The sequence below is a fragment of the Lontra canadensis genome, unplaced genomic scaffold, assembly GCF_010015895.1.
Source record: "Lontra canadensis isolate GAN:19392208 unplaced genomic scaffold, GSC_riverotter_1.0 scaffold26, whole genome shotgun sequence".
Taxonomy (NCBI): domain Eukaryota; kingdom Metazoa; phylum Chordata; class Mammalia; order Carnivora; family Mustelidae; genus Lontra; species Lontra canadensis.
The window spans coordinates 5989579-6009405 of record NW_022631020.1 but is presented as its reverse complement, the minus strand read 5'-3'; the positions used below and the strand labels follow the sequence as shown (position 1 = coordinate 6009405).

Below are 19827 nucleotides of genomic sequence, written 5' to 3'. Positions count from 1 at the left end.
TCCATAAGTTCCCTTTCTTCTGTCTTCCTGTTGGTGTATAGAATTACAACTGATTTTGGTGCATTGGTTTTGTATCCTGCCACTTTACTGAATTCCCATATGAGTTTTAGCAGTTTTGAGTGGAGTCTTTTAGGTTTCCCACATAAATTGTCATATCATTTGCAAAGAGTGAGAGTTTGACTTCTTTGCCGATTCGGATGCCTTTAATTTGTTTTTGTTGTCTGATTCCTGAGGCTAGGACTTCTAGTACTATGTTGAATAGCAGTGGTAATAGTGGACATCCCTGCCATGTTCCTGACCTTAGGGGAAAAGCTCTCAGTTTTTCCCCACTGAGAATGATATTCGCTGTGGATTTTTCATAGATTGCTTTCATTGTATTGAGGTATGTATCTCCTACACTTTGGAGAGTTTTGATCAAGAAAGGATGCTATACTTTGTCAAATGCTTTTTCAGCATCCATTGAGAGTATCACATGATTCTTGTTCTTTCTTTTATTAATGTATCATATTGATTTGTGGATGTTGAACCATCCTTGCAGCCCAGGAATAAATCCCACTTGGTCATGGTGAATAATCCGATAATACTATTGGCTAGTATTTTGGTGATAATTTTTGCATCTGTATTCATCAAGGATATTGGTCTGTAATTCTCCTTTTTGATGAGGTGTTTGTCTGGTTTTGGGATCAAGGTAATGCTGGTCTCATAAAATGAGTTTGGAAGTTTTCCTTCCATTTCTATTTTTTGGGACAATTTCAGGAGAATAGGAATTAATTCTTCCTTAATTGTTTGATAGAATTCCCCTGGGAAGCTGTCTGGCCCTGGGCTCTTGTTTGTTTGTTGGGAGATTTTTGATGACTGCTTCAGTCTCCTTAATGGTTATGAGTGTGTTCAGGTTTTCTTTTCTTCTTGGTTCAGTTTTGGTAGTTTATACATCTCTAGGAATGTATCCATTTCTTCCAGATTGTCAAATTTGCTGCTGTATAGTTGCTCATAATATGTTCTTATAATTGTTTGTATTTCTTTGGTGTTGGTTGTGATCTCTCCTCTTTCATTCATGATTTTATTAATTTAGGTCCTCTTTCTTTTATTTTATTTTATTTTATTTCCTTCTTCTTCTTCTCCTTCTTCCTCTTCTTCTTCTTCTTCTTCTTCTTCTTCTTCTTCTTTCTGATAAGTCTGGCCTGTGGTTTATCAATCTTATTAATTCTTTTAAAGAACCAGCTGCTAGTTTCATTGATTTGTTCTACTGTTCTTTTGGTTTCTATTTCATTGATTTCTGCTGTGATATTTATGATTTCTCTTCTCCTGCTGGGTTTAGGCTTTCTTTACTGTTCTTTCTCCAGCTCCTTTAAGTGTAGGGGTTGGTTGTATACTTGAGACCTTTCCTGTTTCTTGAAAAAGGCTTGTATTGCAATATACTATTCTCTCAGGACTGCATTTGCTGTGTCCTACAGATTTTGATGAGCTGTGTCTTAATTTTCGTTGTTTCCATGAATTTTTCTTCAATTTTTCTTTTAATTTCCTGGTTAACCTATTCATTCTTTAGTAGGATACTATTTAGCCTCCTTGTATTTGAGTTCTTTCCAACTTTCCTCCTGTGATTGAGTTCTAGCTAAGAAGCATTGTGGTCTGAAAATATGCAGGGAATGATCCCAATCTTCTGGTACCAGTTGAGACCTGATTTGTGACAGAGGATGTGATCTATTCGGGAGAATATTCAATGTGCACTAGAGAAGAATGTATATTCTGTTGCTGTGTATTCTGGAATGTTCTGAATATATCTGTGATGTCCATCTAGTCCAGTGTATCATTTAAAGCCTTTATTTCCTTGTTGATCTTTTGCTTGGATGATCTGTCCATTTCAGTGAGGAATGTCCCCTACTATTATTGTATTATTATTGATGTATTTCTTTGATTTTGTTATTAGTTGGTTTATATAATTGGCTGCTCCCATGTTAGGGACATAGATATTTTAAATGGTTAGATATTCTTGTTGGACAGATCCTTTAAGTATGATATAGTGTCCTTCCTCATCTCTTATTATAGTCTTTGGCCTAAAATCTAAGTTATCTGATATAAGGATTGCCACCCCAGCTTTCTTTTGATGCCCATTAACATGGTAAATGGTTTTCCATGCCCTCACTTTAAATTTGGAAGTGTCTTTGGGTCTAAAATGAGTTTCTTGTAGATAGCATATCAATGGGTCTTGTTTATTCTTAATCCATTCTGATACCCTGTGTCTTTTGGTTGAGGCATTTAGCTCACTTACATTCAGGGTAACTATTGAAAGATCTAATTTAGTGTCATTATATGGCCTGTAAGGTGACTGTTACTGTGTATTATCTCTGTTCCTTTCTGGTCCATTACTTTTAGGCTCTCTCTTTGCTTAGGGAACCTCTTTCAATATATCCTGTAGGGCTGTTTTGGTGTTTGCAAATTCTTTTCATTTTTGTTTGTCTTGGAAGCTTTTTATCTCTCTTTCTATTTTCAATGACAGCCTCCCTGGGTATAGTATTCTTTGCTGCATATTTCTCTCATTTAGTGCTCTGAATATTTCATTCCAGCCCTTTCTGTCCTGCCAGGTGTCTGTGGATAGGTCTTCTGCCAATCTAATATTTCTACCATTGTATGTTACAGACCTCTTGTCCCAAGCTGCTTTCAGGATTTTCTCTTTGTCACTAAGACTTGTAAGTTATACTATTAGATGATGAGTTGTGGACCTATTTTTATTGATTTTGAGGAGGATTCTCTGTGCCTCCTAGATTCTGATGTTTGTTCCCTGTGCAATATTAGGGAAATTCTCTACTATAATTTGCTCCAATATGCCTTCTGCCCCCCTTTCTCTTTGTTCTTCTTCTGGGATCCCAATTATTCTAATATTGTTTCACCTTATAGTATCACTTATCTCTCGAATCTCCCCTCATTGTCTGTAGTTTTTTGTCTCTCTTTTGCTCAGCTTCTTTACTTTCCATCATTTGATCTTCTATATCACTAATTCTCTCTTTTGCATCATTTATCCTAACAGTAAGAGTCTCCATTATTTATTGCACCTGATTAATAGCGTTTTTTATTTCAATTTGGTTAGATTTTAGTTCTTTTATTTCTCCAGCAAGGGATTCTTTAATATCTTCCATGCCTTTTTGGAGCCCAGCTAACACCTTTATAATCATCATTCTGAACTCTAGAGCTGGCATGTTACTACTGTCCATATTGATTAGGTCCCTAGCTGTTGTTGGTATGCCCTCTTTTATTTATTCATTTTTTTCTTTTGTGGTGAGTTTTTCTGCCTTGTCATTTTATCCAGATAAGAATAGATGAATGAGAGAACAAAATACTAAAACATTTAGTTTGGAGACAAAGACCCCAGAAAAATATATGCTAACCAACTCAGAAGAGACCCAAAACTGGGGCAGAGTAAGAAAGGGAAAATTATTTAGACTGGTGAATAGAACAGAACAAACCACTTGATTTTGTGTGTATTCTGGTCTCTTAGAAGAAACTACCTCCCAAAATTATAAAGAAAGAAAAACATGTATATATATATATATATATATATATACATATATATATATATATATGTATATATATATATATATAAATAAATTTATATTAGGGATAAGCACAATGAAGGGATGGAATATGATTATAAAGATAAAATTAAAGAAAATATTCTAAAAAAGGAATTGATAAGTTGGTTGGAAAAAGGAAAAAAAAAAGAGGAGAGTATGTGATCAGGCTGGAGACTAGAACAAAGCCATGTGCTAGAGTTAGGGTATATTTTGATCTATTAGAAAAAATTGTATCCTAAAATTTTAAAGAAAAAAAACCTATATGTATACAAAAAATAAGGTTAAATACAATAAAGGGATAATGTAACTATAACAATGTAAATTTGACAAGATTTTTTGAAAACGTAGTGATAAGATAAAATAATTAAAGAACATTAAAATAGGAAAGAAGTTAAAAATATAATAAGAAAAAAATAAAATTTTAAAAATTTAACTTTGAAAAACTAAAGGATCATGGGGAAAAAGCCATGAATTCTATGTTTTGCTTTTCCCTAGCTCTGGAGTTTGATAGTTCTCATTTATCAGTGAACTTGGTTGTGGCTGGATGTTCTTGCTGATCTTCTTGGGGGAGGGGCCTGTTGCAGTGATTCTCAAATGTCTTTGTCCAAGGTGAAACTGCACCACCCTGCCAGAGGCCAGGTTAAGTAATCTGCTCAGGCTCGTGGTTCACTCTCAGGAGTTTTTTTTTCCCTGAATGCTTTCTGTAGAGCTTTGGAGGATGAGAATTAAAATGGCGGCCTCCCAATCTCTAGCCTGGAGGAGCTGAGAGCTCAGGGCCCCACTCCATAGTGCGCCCTCAGAGAAAAGCAGTCAATCCCTCCCATCTCCCTGGTCTGCGACTGCACTCTGTGCTCACCCAACCTGTGATCGAGTGTTTCTATCTCTGGCACACAGACCTGTTTGGAGTCTCCACACCCAGTAGATTCCTGCCACGTGCTCCCATGCCACCTCTCCTGGAAGAGGAAGGAGGGGAGGTTTCTCTGGATCTTCCACTTCTGGGGTCCCTGCTCTAAGAGCAGAGACCTGACTGTGCCTTGGGTCACAGTTTAAGGTAACCCCGAGCTGAGAGCATACTCCTTGGCTCTGTCTCTGAAGCCGGCTTCCCTGCTCCAATACCTTGCAGCTCTGCCTGGTCTTTCTGTGACCCCATGGGACCTGAGACCATACTGTCCCTGTGAGGGCTCTACTTCCTGCTTTAGCCTCTGGAGCAATGTCCCTCAGTAGAGCAGACTTCTAACTAAAAGTTCCAATTTTGTGCTCTGCTGCTCTCTCACTTGCTGGGAGCTGCTCCCTTCCCCCCATGGTCTATCTTCCTGTCACTTCAGATTCACTTCTCCACACATCCTACCTTCCAGAAAATGGTCAATTTTCTGTTCCTAGAATTGCTTCTCTTCTCCTCTTCTATCTCCTGTTGAATTTGTAGGTGTTCAGAATGGTTTGATAACTATCTAGCTGAACTCCTAATGATATTTCAGTCTCCTATTCCTCTGCCATCTTGCTTCCTCCAATCTGTTTTATTTTACTAAAATTTAAGGCATGATTTTTTTTCTTTCTTTTTCTTTTTTCTTCCTAGGTACTAAGATGTGCAATTTTAAACTACCACGATCTAAATCTATCATACTGTTGATGATACTGGATTTATTTAAGCAAAAAAATTTTAGGATTTTATAACTTAAATAATCAGCTTTAAAGATGGGAATTTTAATAACAACATGACATAAAAGAATAATTGTATAAGACTCTCTTTCACGAATCCTTATGTACCAAATAGTATAGCTTCAAAACACATAAAACAATAACTATATTAACTGTGAGAGCTACAAAGAAAAAGGACACTAATGTTAAAAGACTTTAATGAAAATGAAAGTAGGCAAAGTATTAGTAAAAATTGGGAAAATATAAATAAAATAATGTAATACAGAAATATAAATATATTCAATTATATAAAAAGTAGGACACCTTTATGTCAAGTGTTATAGAATATTGAAATAAGTCAGATAACAAATTCAACAATGGAAAAGAACACACATGTTGTTATAAGACTTTACATATGAAATTATAAATACTGAGAAAACTCTTAATTATTTAGTTTTTGTTGTTTAATTTTTAAACCCTTTACTAAATACCTCTAACCCAAGTAAAAACAAAAACTGAATTTGTAGAATATCTTTATAATAATGGTTTTGAAGATATTTCATATCAAGACTGGATTATAGAAAAACTGTTCTGAAAAAAAATAGAAAATAGCTTTAAATATTTATGTTGCTTAAAAAGGAAAGTATAATAAAAATGAATTAAACATTTAATTTTAAAAGTGCTAAAAAGATAAGGTTAACCAGAGAGAAGAAATACACATTACTAAATTTAAAAAAAGAAAAAAAGTGCCAATAAATAAATCCAGAAACTGATATTTCAAATCAACGAAGTTTTCAATACTTAAGCTACAAAGTAACTTAATATTAGGGAAGGGAGTAGGAGTTGGGGAGCAGGAAAGGAAAAAGGCACATAACACATCACAAGATAACGGGAAGAAATTAGAGAATAATTTAAAATAAAGGCTTAACCTCTCTCTTTATCTAACTTAAGATAATCATACTATTAATTTTGATTCCACCTCCAACAAAATCTTCCCCATCCAGTGATAATCCATTATTTTCTGGTTGTCCAACCCAGTAACGTAAGAGTAGTCATCGATTACACTCTTTCCTTCTATAAGCCATCCTTCAGTACATTGAATTAAATTTACTCTTCCTCCCAAGCACATCACAAACTCCTCTACTTCTTGTTTTCCTTCTTATCTCACTCCTTAAAGACTATCATCTCACTTCTGGTTGGCTGCAATTTCTTCATCTTATATTCCCATATCAGGGTTGCATTCTAGAATTTATTCTCTACATAGAAGCAGTCATTTCATTTTAAGCAGCAGTTGATAACCCAACTTTGAGTTCTTTCAGCTCTTCCCATTCTCCACAACTTTTTTATAGTTTTCTTTCTTTTCCTTCCTTCCTTCCTTCCTCTTTCTGTCCTTCTCCCTTCTTTTCCTTCCTTCCCTTTCTTCCCTTCCTTCCCCTCCCTCCCTCTCTGATTCTTACTAAGTAACCTCTAAAACTTAAGGTAAATTTTTATGGATATCCATATTATAGTTTCTTTTTGCACAAATGACCATCCTTGTCCAGGTTTTTATTAACATGCTCCCTTCAGGCAAACTGAAGTGATTCTTTTCCTCACAAAGTGATTGTCATAAATAATCTGAACACTGACAAACTAAAGATAAATTATTGCAAGGAAAGATTAAATAAAAAAGATAAACATTTAGGTTCTTTTGACACTTCCCCATTCTCTCATGTTAGTCACTCTTTATAATCTGAGGAACCATAGAAGATTTAAGAGTAAATAGCTAACCCTAATATTAATTATGGGGAACATGGATAACATGGGTAATTAGATATGCCAGCAATTAAAAAACAGGTCATTTTAATTCTCCCTTCCTCAATTTTTAACAGATTTTTAGAAGTATTTGTTGGTTTCAACTTATGTATTAATAGAGATGCTGCTGACAAACTGAATCACTCCAATTAAGTTAAAATACAGATCGATATTGTTAGGTAATGGGTCACTAAAAAAATATTAACTTTGTTTTTTATCTTAATCACCTTATTCAGACTATTAATGGTGTTAAGATATTGAAGTAATACACATTAAGAATTTACTAAATTTAACTTTCTGTCTTTATTGGCTCACATATTCAGTATCCAAGAATAAATTGTCACATCTATATTAAAATATTTTTTGTTAAATCACAACTGTCCCTTTATAATAGGAAATACAAAAGTAATTGTGGAATAAATGATCATTAATTTTCTCAAAACTAAATCACTCAATTTATATTAAAAAAAATAAAAAACTATGAGGCTTCTTGTCAAGCAGTTGTAAATAATGCTTTCTATGTCAGTAAACACATTACTTATGCACAGAGATAACATGCTGAGAATTGGTAGTTGTTTGTTTAAAATGGCATATTTCATGTTATACCATATTGAATTTCCTTATAACCCTAATAACTGCTTTTTATTATGAATACCTTCATATACGCATGCACTAAAGTACATTTATTATTTGAAATGGAACAGCAAATTTAAAAATATGTGTTATACAGCAGCTTTATGAAATGACTCACCAATTATCTTTAGGTTGACACATTATTTGCAAAGATAGCATATACATATTCAAGTCAGTTCATTTAAATTCAAATAACATGGATTTCATAAATGCCATGAAGAGTACAAAGATGATTAAGATAAGATTCTTCTCCCTAAATAATTTTGATTTCATAATATAGATGGATCATATACACAAATTCTAAAATGAAAGGTATATGAAATTGATTTTAAAATGAAAGAAAATAATTTTTATTACAGATAAAAATGTAGGACATCAAATGTAGGAGAGGTCATCGACAAACCATTGATCAATCATTTGAAGTATGACAAGCCTTGGCTGGTAATTAGAAAAGTATGTTAAAAGCCGAAAACAGGGGCACCTGGGTGGCTCAGTGGGTTAAGCCTCTACCTTCGGCTCAGGTCATGATCTCAGGGTCCTGGGATCAAGCCCCGCATAGGGCTATCTGTTCAGCAGGGAACCTGCTTCCCCCCTCTCTCTGCCTGCATGTGATCTCTCTCTCTCTGTCAAATAAATAAAATCTTAAAAAAAAAAGGATTTAAAAGCGAAAAACAAAACAGAGTAGGAAATTTCTATCACTGGAAAAGCAAAAGTTGCATCAAGTTATAAAGAAAATAATTTTCTAATACCTGAATTAAATAATATTTGCTAGTCAAAGCATATTAATACCGGGATGCCTGGGTGGCTCAGTGGGTTAAGCCTCTGCCATCAGCTTGGGTCATGATCCCATGGTCCTGGGTTCGAGCCCCATGTCAGGCTCTCTGCTCAGTGTGGCGTCTGCTTCCTCCTCTCTCTCTGCCTACTTGTGATCTGTCAAATAAATAAATAAAATCTTTGAAAAAAGAGCATATTAATATTGATTCACTTGAATATTATATTATTTAACCATATTACTAATCTACAGAGGTTAAATATTAAATAACCTTATTACTCTACCATGATTACAGTATGTAATAAAAAAATATGTGTCACAACAACCCATTTTATTTAGAAAGATGAAAATAAATACCAGAATAATAGCTATGAGAATTAGTATTATTACCTTTGGAGAACATAAGTGGACTAAAGGATGGAAATTGACCATATTATTTATTAATATTTATTACTACTTGACTTTTATTTTTAAAATGCACATAAAATCTTATAAAGATGTTTTAAAATGAAGAAAAAATAATTGAAGGGATAATCTAGAGAAGGAAATGGCTTAAAGAACCAGAAATATAAGGGAGAAAAAAATCCCTGAAAAATATCTAATAATAAATTAAGGATTAAAAACAAATGAAGAGGCAAAAAGAATAGATTTTGAGAATCAGTCTAGAATGCCTAACATTTACTAAAGCTGAATTCCACAGTTGTCAAATAACTAATAGAGCAGGCATAGGAAGAACTATTTTGAACAAAGCAGGTAAGGCTTTTCCAGGAAGGGAATTTTCAGGTAATCTACCAGATCCTTTTTTTTTTTTTTTTTTCCAGTATAAAATCACTGGTGGTATTCATACAGAATTATTTCCAAAAGTTAGAGATTAAAATGCCAAGACAATTAAATCAAAATAATTAAGATAAAATCATGAGAGGGAATACCACCAAAAGCTACCATTTAAAGTATTTGGCAAAAAAAAAAAAAAAAAAAGGAAAAATCTGAAATCCAGGACTCGATGAATTAGTACTGTCAGGAGTTGGGGGAGACTTTTAGAATGTGGGACATCTAAGCCTGTTTGTAGGCAGAATGTAGGAGGTCGAGAAAGAATGTAGTGAATGTCATAATTCTTTGTAGGAATTGGATTTGCAATGGGGGAAATTACAAACTGGCTTTCTCTTTCTGGACCACTACATTTGAATACCTGTGGATTTGTTCCTCACACCCCTGGATAAAGTCTCAGATAGCACAACTTTTCTTACCACACTCAGGCCTTAATTTATCATCTCAAATTTGAAAGATTAAATATTGCAATCAGGTCTTGTGCATGTCAACTCCACTAATGTAAAATTCCTATTCCACCAGCCATTCCTCCTTAAGGCTGGAAATGTTTCAAGGGAAAATGATGCAAGGTCAGCTTCACTTTCTCATGCTTTTTATGCCCTCCTCACTAGTTATTATATGGATAGAGGGAGTGAAGTTGGAAAAAAGGGAAAAGATAAAATTTTTAATAACCCCCTCCAAAGTGTTGTCAGACAATGGCTCCTTCTGGTTGAGGCAAATGTCCAAAGCAGACTCTGCTATGGGCCACTCAGGTTCCTTGGGAAATCACTGCTGGTAGTTTTCCACCCACAACCTCCATGCCTATCTTCAGCTCCCGTATCTGGCAGAACCCTTAGGACTTCTGTCTCAAGCCTTAGCTGCCAGAGGTCTGGTCCTCTGTTAATAGTCATCTCTGATAATCGCTCTGGGTAACAATAATTTTACTAAAGATAGATTTTAATTAGGTTTCCTCTGGGAAGTCCAACATAGAGCACACAGAAAACATAAATAAATTTTTGCCCTGACTCTTGGCAACATTGAAGCACCTCACGCCTAACTTCCCCAGCTCAAGCTCAAGCAGTCTCTAATCTTCAGACGTTTAAAGGCAACCTGTTCTATTTATCCTGGGGTGGTTTGCCCCAACTTTGAGTCCTCTGGCTTCTGGTTAGTTCTAGCACCATAAGGAAAAAGGAAATGTTGGGAGAAATATAAGCTGTGGTATTTGTTCTCCTGACCCCATCCCTGTGAGCCTTCAGGTTGGCAGTGACTCTCTTCCTCTCCTGAATGTATAGTTCCTCCTGGAAGCCCTTTCCTTTAGCTATATAGCTGCTACTATCCTGGGGCCTGAGAACCACTAATTCTGTTTCCTCCCTTCAGGCCTAGGAATCACAATAATTCCTCTTTGTTTTTTGTTCTACAGACTATTTCATGTTCCATTATTGGTTCTTACAAGCTTCTCCACAACTCTGTAAATTGTTCCCTTATTCAAATGTTTTTAGTTAATACTTTAGGTAGGTTTTCTGTTTGTTTGTTTGTTTGTTTGTTTTAATTGGAACTTTGAATGTTATACTAGGATTGAAGTGAGGAGAAGCGCCTGATTCCTTCCGTGTTGCTCAGTAGCATTCTGTATTATTCCATGCTAATACGCCAATACTCTCTTCAGAGAAATCCTCATCATAATCTTGTCTCATTAAAAAAAAAAAAAAAAAGTGCTCTTATTTAACCTGGAAGTGGATGATGGGCTAACACTAGAAAAACCAGCTTCATAATTCTTAAAATATACTGCAGAAGAGAATTAGCATCTCAATAAGAGTGTGGCAAAAGAGAGAAAATAGTGACTTTTCAATATCCTGTAATACTTTTTATGGATTGAGGTTGGAGGAAGAGAAAAGAATGAAAGTTTCAGGCATGTAAATTAGGGGAATATTTCTTCCTTCTGAGAAAATAGTGAAACAAAGAAGTTATGTGGATGGACAAAGGGAAAAAAAAATGTTTAGGTAAGGAGCAATGTAGTTGAAAGACTGACCTGCTCAGAATGAGAGAGACAAGTAATGAAGACTTGGGATAGTTTTAACTATTTGGAACATTTTCTGCCAAGACTACTAGGATGCCAACTAGAGTTGAATGGAGGAATTGCTAAACAAACTGTGAGGGCTGCAGAAGCTCCTTGGTACAGAATAAAGGCTTAACCAAAACCAGCATGTACTCCTAACAACATTCTCTTGTACAATACGTTGTAAAATGAAGTGACTTTTATGAAACGTAATTTCCCTCTTAAAAAAGAGGAGAATTCTTGAAGTGAAACTTCTTTTATCTTCAGGTATATAATCCACTGTAGTGGATTAATTGTTATGACATATCTTGTAGTAGGTTTCCTACAGTAAGGACCAGATGCTGTTTCCAAATGTGAGATAAAAATTGTTACTGAAAGTGAAACTTAAGCGATTTTTTATGGCTTGTGCATAGAAACAATTTGTATTTAAAAACAAATACTGTATAAATCACTTATTTCTGAGTATTATAAAACTATTCAGGATTACAAATTTTTTCCAGGCAAATTCCCTTAGAACTTTATTGTTACTATTCAAATTTAAATTCTGTGGAAAAGATCCTTGGGTCTAGGAAAACTCTTTTTAAAATTTTCATTTATTATTATTATTATTATTATTTAGGAAAGCTCTTTAGTGGAAATGTTTACCGGCTTTTTACATCCGTCATGTCCATTTGTACCATCTGCAATGTGAGATGTGTCTATAACTATGAAGGATGGGAGATTTTGTCTTACTAGGAAGTCATCTAACCATTGCCTCATGGATGATAGCAGAAACTGAGAGGTTCTTACATAATAACAGTAGCCAGAATGTCAGCAGTTTTGCATTAGCTTTCTAAACCCCAGTTCACAAAAATCAATATGAAGAAGGCTGGGTGACATGCTCACAAAATGGGTTGCATTGCAGGAAAGAAACCCTGAGTTTGGGGAACCCACATCTTTTATAATGGGAAGTAGAAGAACACCTGCTTTTGTTCAGCAAGAAGACACCATCATGATCTTCAAGGTTCTAAGCAAACGGGGCCTTTGTTCTGGAGGTAGACATTCTCCCTGTTTTCCTAGATTGTTCCCCACACAAATGTTCTTGATGAGATAGTTCAAAGAATGCTCAGTATCTCTGCTTGTAAGATAGACAGAAATGTGAGGACCACATGAAGAACTATCTTCCAATGGGATATACTTATATGTGACAAATTTAGATTTACAGTCCCTAGTATTCAAATCTCTGTTTCTGTGTCTAATTCACAGCTTGCTTTTATTACCACATTGATACGTCCAAAAAATTATTAACCTTCTGATATCAAGCTTCTCTTTCTTTGGGACCTTGTATCAGTGTGATTTTGACAGTATGGTGTTGCCTACTGAGAATCTAGATTAATTTGGGTATATAATCTCAGATATTATCTTGAATACAGGTTTATAAATATAAAGTATTAAAAAGGCATCAATGATATGAATTCCCATATTAAATTAGTTTTTTCTTTTATTTTCAGTAACTCAGATTGTAAATTTTCATTTCCAAAAAAGAATACATAACACTATATAAATTATTTCAGTTGGGCTTTATGACTATTCTTAGTCACTTATAGAAAGTTACAGAGTATCACTGGGAAATTATTCTTGGCTATATAACATCTGAGTAGAAATTGACTAACAATGAGTTTTTTAGGAGTAACCTTAATTATAACTCACATGTTTTAATGTATAGTGTGAATTTAGTATTCTAACCCTGCAAATAGGAGAAGGTAGATGATATAGGTCAAAGAAAAAACTTAGGCTGTCATGCTGCCAACTCCCCCTACCCCACACACACACTAACACTAAATGAGACCTTAGAAGATGGGGAATATTTTCCTAGTGGACATAATTCAGGTGTTCTCAGCTTTAGGGGAAAAATATATATATATAATTTTCCTCAGTGATCTTTTTCTTGAAGTTATAGTTACTTGCCTTTTCTCTTCACTGGAGTGGTTAAAACCTAAAAGTAAAGATTAAGTGTAGGCATAAAACACAGTATCTAGGCCTTTGGTCCAAGGGGCAAGAATAGTCCTTGAAACTCACAGGTGGTATCACTATGGAGGTTGGCTAGCTAGCCATAAAGGCCAAAGCTTTAATAGTTCAAAGTATAATCCCTTTTCTTTTGTGTTCCTACTTTGTAGCTCTTTCGTGAGCTTGTGTTCACCACAGGAATCACATCAAAGGCTCTGGAATTCCAGATCTCTGCTAAATATCTTTCCTTCCCCTTGCTGTGAAAATGCATTCTGCTTTAATCATCACCATACAAACTTCATCAATTGAAGTAAATTGTAAGAAAAACTTATCTCAAGTTATGTTTTATAATTATATAACCATATTAGTCATTTTCTATAACTGTAATATTGACTCAGGTTATATAGTAATAATTTGGCAAAGTTAAAAAGAGGTTAAGCAGTACGAATGTACTATACAAACTGTAACATTGGAAGACAGTCTCTGCCCTCCCTTCGCCCCAGCCCACCCAAAGTAAGGAAGTTCATTGAAACTATCTTCGATTGAATGGGGAGGCTCATTCCTCAGGATCCCAGCAGAGCAGTCAAAGAGGATGGGCCCTACTGTCCCAAACTGTGTGCTTTGGGGAGACTCTGGGCTAATAGCATGAAATTTTAAATATCTGGAGACTAGCAGGCACAACCCAGAGCAGGAAGGACAAGAAAGAAGCCACTTGGCATGAGGGAGTTTTAAATGAGAAGGAGGAGAAAATATGAACTGTGGTTATGTGTGATGAAACTTTGAGGAGAGAAAGAGATCTTGAAAGAGGATGGTAGGCATGTTGTGCTGTGTGCTGTGTTATGAATTGCCTCATTATTGCTTCCTCAAGAGATCCTTAGTAAAGGTCAATATTCATTTTGAGTCTCTCTTTAGAACTTGATGCTTTTTTGGATGGGATGCTGACTTGCTGCTGGGTTGGACTAGAGGTGGCCCAGCTTAGATGAGTTTCATATATAATTTTAATCACATATGGAAAGAAGATGGAAATAAAATTCTCTTATAATATTTGACAAGAATTCTAATAAATATAGTATCAATGGGACATTGAGAGTTTAGACTTAATCTAATGACTTTTCAGTATCCAGTGAGATATACACACAGACACCATTCATACCCTAATTTTGCACTATTTTATATTTAGCCTTTCACAATATGATTAAATAATAATCATTCTTCATTCTTTGCCTGTTTAAATATTTAAAGTAAAATAATTATTAAATGAAACTAAATAAGAACCCCAATCATAATCAAGATTATTCTGAAATTCCAATTTTTAAAACCTGTTCCTTTGAATCTCAATTAGGCCTTAATTTTCCTCCTCACAACATGACAAGAAGGGCAGGTAAAATTTATAAACTAAATATTTTCATGCTATAGAAGCAAACATGTAGCCCTTTAAGAAGAATTATCTTGTCAGATTATTTCCCTTCTAACAGATTGGTCCCAGAAAGCAGGTTTCACCTTTAGCAATTTGAGGGGCAAGAAATACTTCATTTTCCCAGTGAAGATAGCACAGCATTATTTATCATTTCTGCAATAGCATAATTACTCACTCAGCATGGCAGCCATGGTTTATAGAACCAAGCTGCAGCTTGGGTTTGTTTATTGGTTGCACTTTCCACAGCTTTCCATCATCAAGTTTCATCCCTTAGCCACTGAGCTCCTGTGGTAATCAGTGGTCAGGCAAAATCATATAGGTGCAAAGAGCCTCTTTCTTATCATTATGTTAAGGGACATTAGTACTTCTAAAATATACACTGATAGATGCTGTTATGTGCTACAATCCTATTTATTACAACTTATTAAGTAAAATATGGTATTTCTACATGCATTAGCAATAAAACCTCCTTGAATAGGTCATGATGACACATATTTATTGGTTTTGAAATACATAAGAAGGTCCCTTCTTGTTTTCAGTCTCAACAAATTATCTTCAGTCAAGGGCCAGTTACAAAGTAGTAATTAGAATCATTTCACATGAGATACCATTATTTGACTTTAAAATATATTTTATTACCCAAATGAACTTTACAAAATATTGGTTTTCCTATCTATCTCTGATTTTCCTTTAATATATGTTCTCCTTCATGCAGCCTGTCCAAAGTATCCAGAATTCCTGAAATATCACATATGAATTCCAGTCGGTAGTATATATTCCCCTCCTAGACAGTATATTGTTCTTTACTGAAATTCTCTACTACTTCAGGTAGACTTAAGTACTTGGACTAAATTGTTAAATGACTCCTGCACTTGAGTCTATCTTAAGCCTTAAACATATCCTCTCAGCCCCAGCCTGACATTCCTCTTACTTATCCAACACTAAGGGGAAAAGTGCCATAGCTATACTTCCTTCATCACCGAAAGTCCCTAAGAAACTACTTAGTAGGTCTTATATTCTGTTCTTAAAAATAAAGCCAATTTTTCTTTAAAATGTCACTATTCAAGATTCATACTTCTTAAAAAAAGATTCATACTTCTCTTCCTTCAGGCTAGAGCTATGAGCTAGGCGTCATTGGAGAACAGAAGTTTTGGGGGTTCTGAGACTTTTGCTTCTTCCAGACCCACCCTTAGCCCTCAGGTGTCCAGGACTATAAAGGGGGAGAGGAAAGCCAGTAGAATCTTAGTTTGATGGGCTGCTTCTTCTGGTGGTAATGTGTCCCCAGCATCATGGTAGCTCAAACTGGTTTTCTCTGAAGTGATGCAGATGGTTTTGGCCCTCTTCATTACTGAAGATAGCTTTGAAAGGAAGTTGGACCTTCCATCTACCTTGTCCACATTTTCAAACCTCCAGCTACTTCTCTAAGTTGAGACTCTTATTGTCCTGGCAGACACCCACAGCTCCTGTCATTTCTTCTAATTTCCATACTCTTCATGGAATTAGGAGAACTTCTTGGGATGCCTCCCTTGTCCCCAGAAGACTTTAAAGAATTAAGGAGTGGTGGTAATAGTTTGCCATCTTCTTTTTAATCATGATACACCAAATTCTTTGTTACATACTGTTCCTGGGAACCTCAGGCTGTCTCCTTATTCACACAAAATTTCTAATTTCGGTAAACTCTAGGAAGACTTCTGCTTCAACTGAGACCCCAGAATAGGTCTGTTGACATTCAACACAAAGAGGAGGAAAAAAGTAAGATGTCAGGATTCTCCTCTGTAGGCACCCAGAATTTTTATCAAATATATCTTGGAGCTCCCCTCACCTAGATTTAGAAGTTTATATTAAACCAAAACAACATTCATTCCCATAAAGCCAGCCCAGTGTTATTCTTAAATTGACTAGAGGAAAAGAAGGGTATGTGGATTGGTTTAGAGCGTAGGGCAATTTGGCCTCCTCCTAGTAAGACTTAAGTAGGAGATTCCAGGTCCCCACTGGTGGTAACCAGTGTTCATTCAGTATGTAATGTTGGGAGACTTTTTCAGCTGTACTTAGCTCGTGCTGGCCCCTTAATTTGTGTGCCTAACTTCTACTTTAAATATTTAAAGTAAAATAATTATTAAATGAAACTAAATAAGAACCCCAATCGTAACCAAGATTATTCTGAAATTCCAATTTTTAAAACCTGTTCCTTTGAATCTCAATTAGGCCTTAATTTTCCTCCTCACAACATGACAAGAAGGGCAGGTAAAATTCTACCTGCTACATATAAAAAATAGTGATTTCACTCATAATGTGACAAATAGGCTTAGAAAACAAAAAAGTCTCCTATGATAACAAATAGTGTATAGAAACATTTTTGAATACACAATCGTGAGGCTTACAAAGATAATGCAAACAATAAAGTATAGAGTATCTTAAAATAAAAAAGCATAGAAGCATCAGCAATGATTCCATTCTTTCCCAACATCAAGATATTGCTGAGCTGTTAGACAAATACCACCTGTGATAGATGTTTGGGGAAATACAAAATTTGAAAATCCAAAAGTCATGAGTACAAAAAAAATCAATAGGAATGCATTCATGGCAAATATTGACAGTATAATGCAAGGATTAGTGATTTTCCTATAATTGAATTGATTCTGATTATCTTCAAATACTTGATAGATCCTAAAGCAAATCTTCAAGAGAAACAACAAAAACAACAACAGCAAAAATGTGTAATATGGGAGCAGTAAGAACAAGAGATGTGAATATTCCAGTGGCATACCTTGAGAAACATTTCTTATTTGACATTTGAAGAAAGGAAGACCAGATAGGGCAGGAATTTATCTATTTAAAGTAGAAAACAGATTTTGTAAGACTACCACAGAATAGGAAAGTATTGGAAAAGTAAAAAATAGTAAGTATTACTAGCACAGCTAACATTTAGTGAGCAATTACTATGTGCAATGCACTGTTCTAAGTCAACTTGAACATATTAATGTATTCAATATGAAAGCACTTTAAAATAGCAGATGTGGTAATACCAAGGCAGAAATTAAAGAAATAATTGACAATATAATAAAAACAGCTAAAGAATATATAGCAAGTGGTTTTCCATACTCTCTTCAAAATGATCATCTAAGCTTATGCTAGAAAAACAAAATATTCATGTGAGAATTTTAATTGGTATTTTATCATATTTTATTTCTCAGTTTAATCAAAATGGATTTTTTTGACAAAACCTTGTATTCATTAGCCAGATGTATTAATACCATTTTTAAATGAAGGAAATACTTTCTAATTATAATAAATAAAAACAAGACATGATAAAATTTCTTATAATCAAAGCAGAGATACTAAAACATCACAGAAACATGATTCTTCTACTGGAAATAATTTGAACCATCCAGCTGTGACTCATAAGGTTGGCCTCTGGAGTCTCAATTTTTCCTGGCCAAACTGCTACAGAGCAATATTATATATTAATATACCTACCCTCTGATGTCAAAAGACAGGTCTCGTATATTTTCTTTGGTCCTCTAATTTCTTATTATAACAAAAGTCCAGTTAGCAGGGTAGAGCTGTGATGATGCTCCTTTATTCAACAGAATATGCTATCTAGGGTTATTCTGTATTGCTGATCGAGCATCATTTTTTAATGTGAAAACCACTGGATTTGGAATATAAAACATAAACTATTTCAAGCACTATGAGACTTCCATAAATTCATTTGATCCTTCATATTTTTCTCTTTATGTATAATATAATACTTTACATTAAAATATTATTGTCTTAAATGAGAACCTGTTTGCCAACTGTTATTTTAAAAATAAGGGTATATTATTTATCCAAAGAAAGAAATTACCATTTTTGCCTATTCTGTTATTCTAAATAATAACAGTAAAATTCTATTTTTAAAATTAAATCATTTTCCATGTTTCTGCAACTAATGCAATATAGTAAGGTTGCTTCAAGTGTACCCTTTGCATATCCAGACAGTCGAGGTTTATTTTTTTTTCCCAACTCAATCCAAAATTAGATTAAATATAATTTAAAAGGTGACATTATAGCCAGGAGAACATCCTAAGGAGGTTGTAACTGTAAAAGCCACACATGCATTTGCTTTGACAGCAAAGGATCATGAGATTCCTAAGTATTTGGCACACATGGAAGATGATATCACAAATACAAAACATCCTACTCTGTTTATCTGCAATAACATTCCAAGCTGTTGGTTGACACATTTGAATGTCAAAAAGAGAGAATAGAAACCTTGCCAAGGGTTAAAGTATAAAAGTATACTTTTATAAAGTATAAACCAAACCATAAAACCATACTTTTATGGTTTGGTTTCCTTAAGATTCTGATACCTGATTGAGTACAAACAACAATCTTCCCTCTAGATAAACTAAGCTGGCATAACAGAGAAGAGTTATGAGGGCATAAGAAGATTATACAAACTTTTTTGTTGTAATGAAATAAAATCATGTCCTACCTAAAAATTTAAAAAAAGAATTTGTGGTCACAATTTAGCATTAGATGAGAGATTATAAATTATCTTTGGATGTTGTCCTTTAATAAGTTTATTTTTCTCCTTCATTTTGTTAATGAGATTATTCATTTGTCATAAAACACTTGTAATAAAAGGTATGTTTATAGGAAGATAATAATGAAATTCAATTTACAGTAGAATTAAGTCACTATAGGCTTCTTTCCTATTTCTCTTCTTTTCTTCATCTACTTCTTTTTTTCTGTATTTCAAGTAAATGACAGTGCCTTAACAGCACAAATAAATCCGTCTCTATGCTATAAGCTAGACCAACACACTTTACACCAGGTCTCAGCTAAAAGAACTGTGAATGCAGCAGTGGGTGTGGTTTCCGTATAAATGTTTCTTCCATATATGGTTGATATATTCATATATGGAATATATTCATCACATCATATATTCATCACAATAAACCATCATTACTGTAATACAGAGGTAAACACAGTGCTACTGATATATTGTAGGACCTAGATTCCTGGGCTTAGATGTGCTTTCCCTATTTTGTTTTCCTGCTTTTCTTGACAAGCTGTCAGTGATCAGTTCACTCTCCTGAAAATATAACTGCCTTTAGCAGTCCCCTCCCTGCTTCTAATCTCCTGCTTTGAAGCAGAAGCAGAAAATTAGTTTGGCTGA

At 34.5% G+C, this 19827-nt stretch overlaps 1 protein-coding gene across 1 annotated transcript in view; it reads left to right on the top strand.

Moving 5' to 3' along the window:
- The window catches only part of GPC5 (glypican 5), a 1102001-nt gene that overhangs the window by 789414 nt on the left and 292760 nt on the right, over positions 1–19827 (top strand). The gene's annotated exons all lie outside the window — the stretch shown is intronic.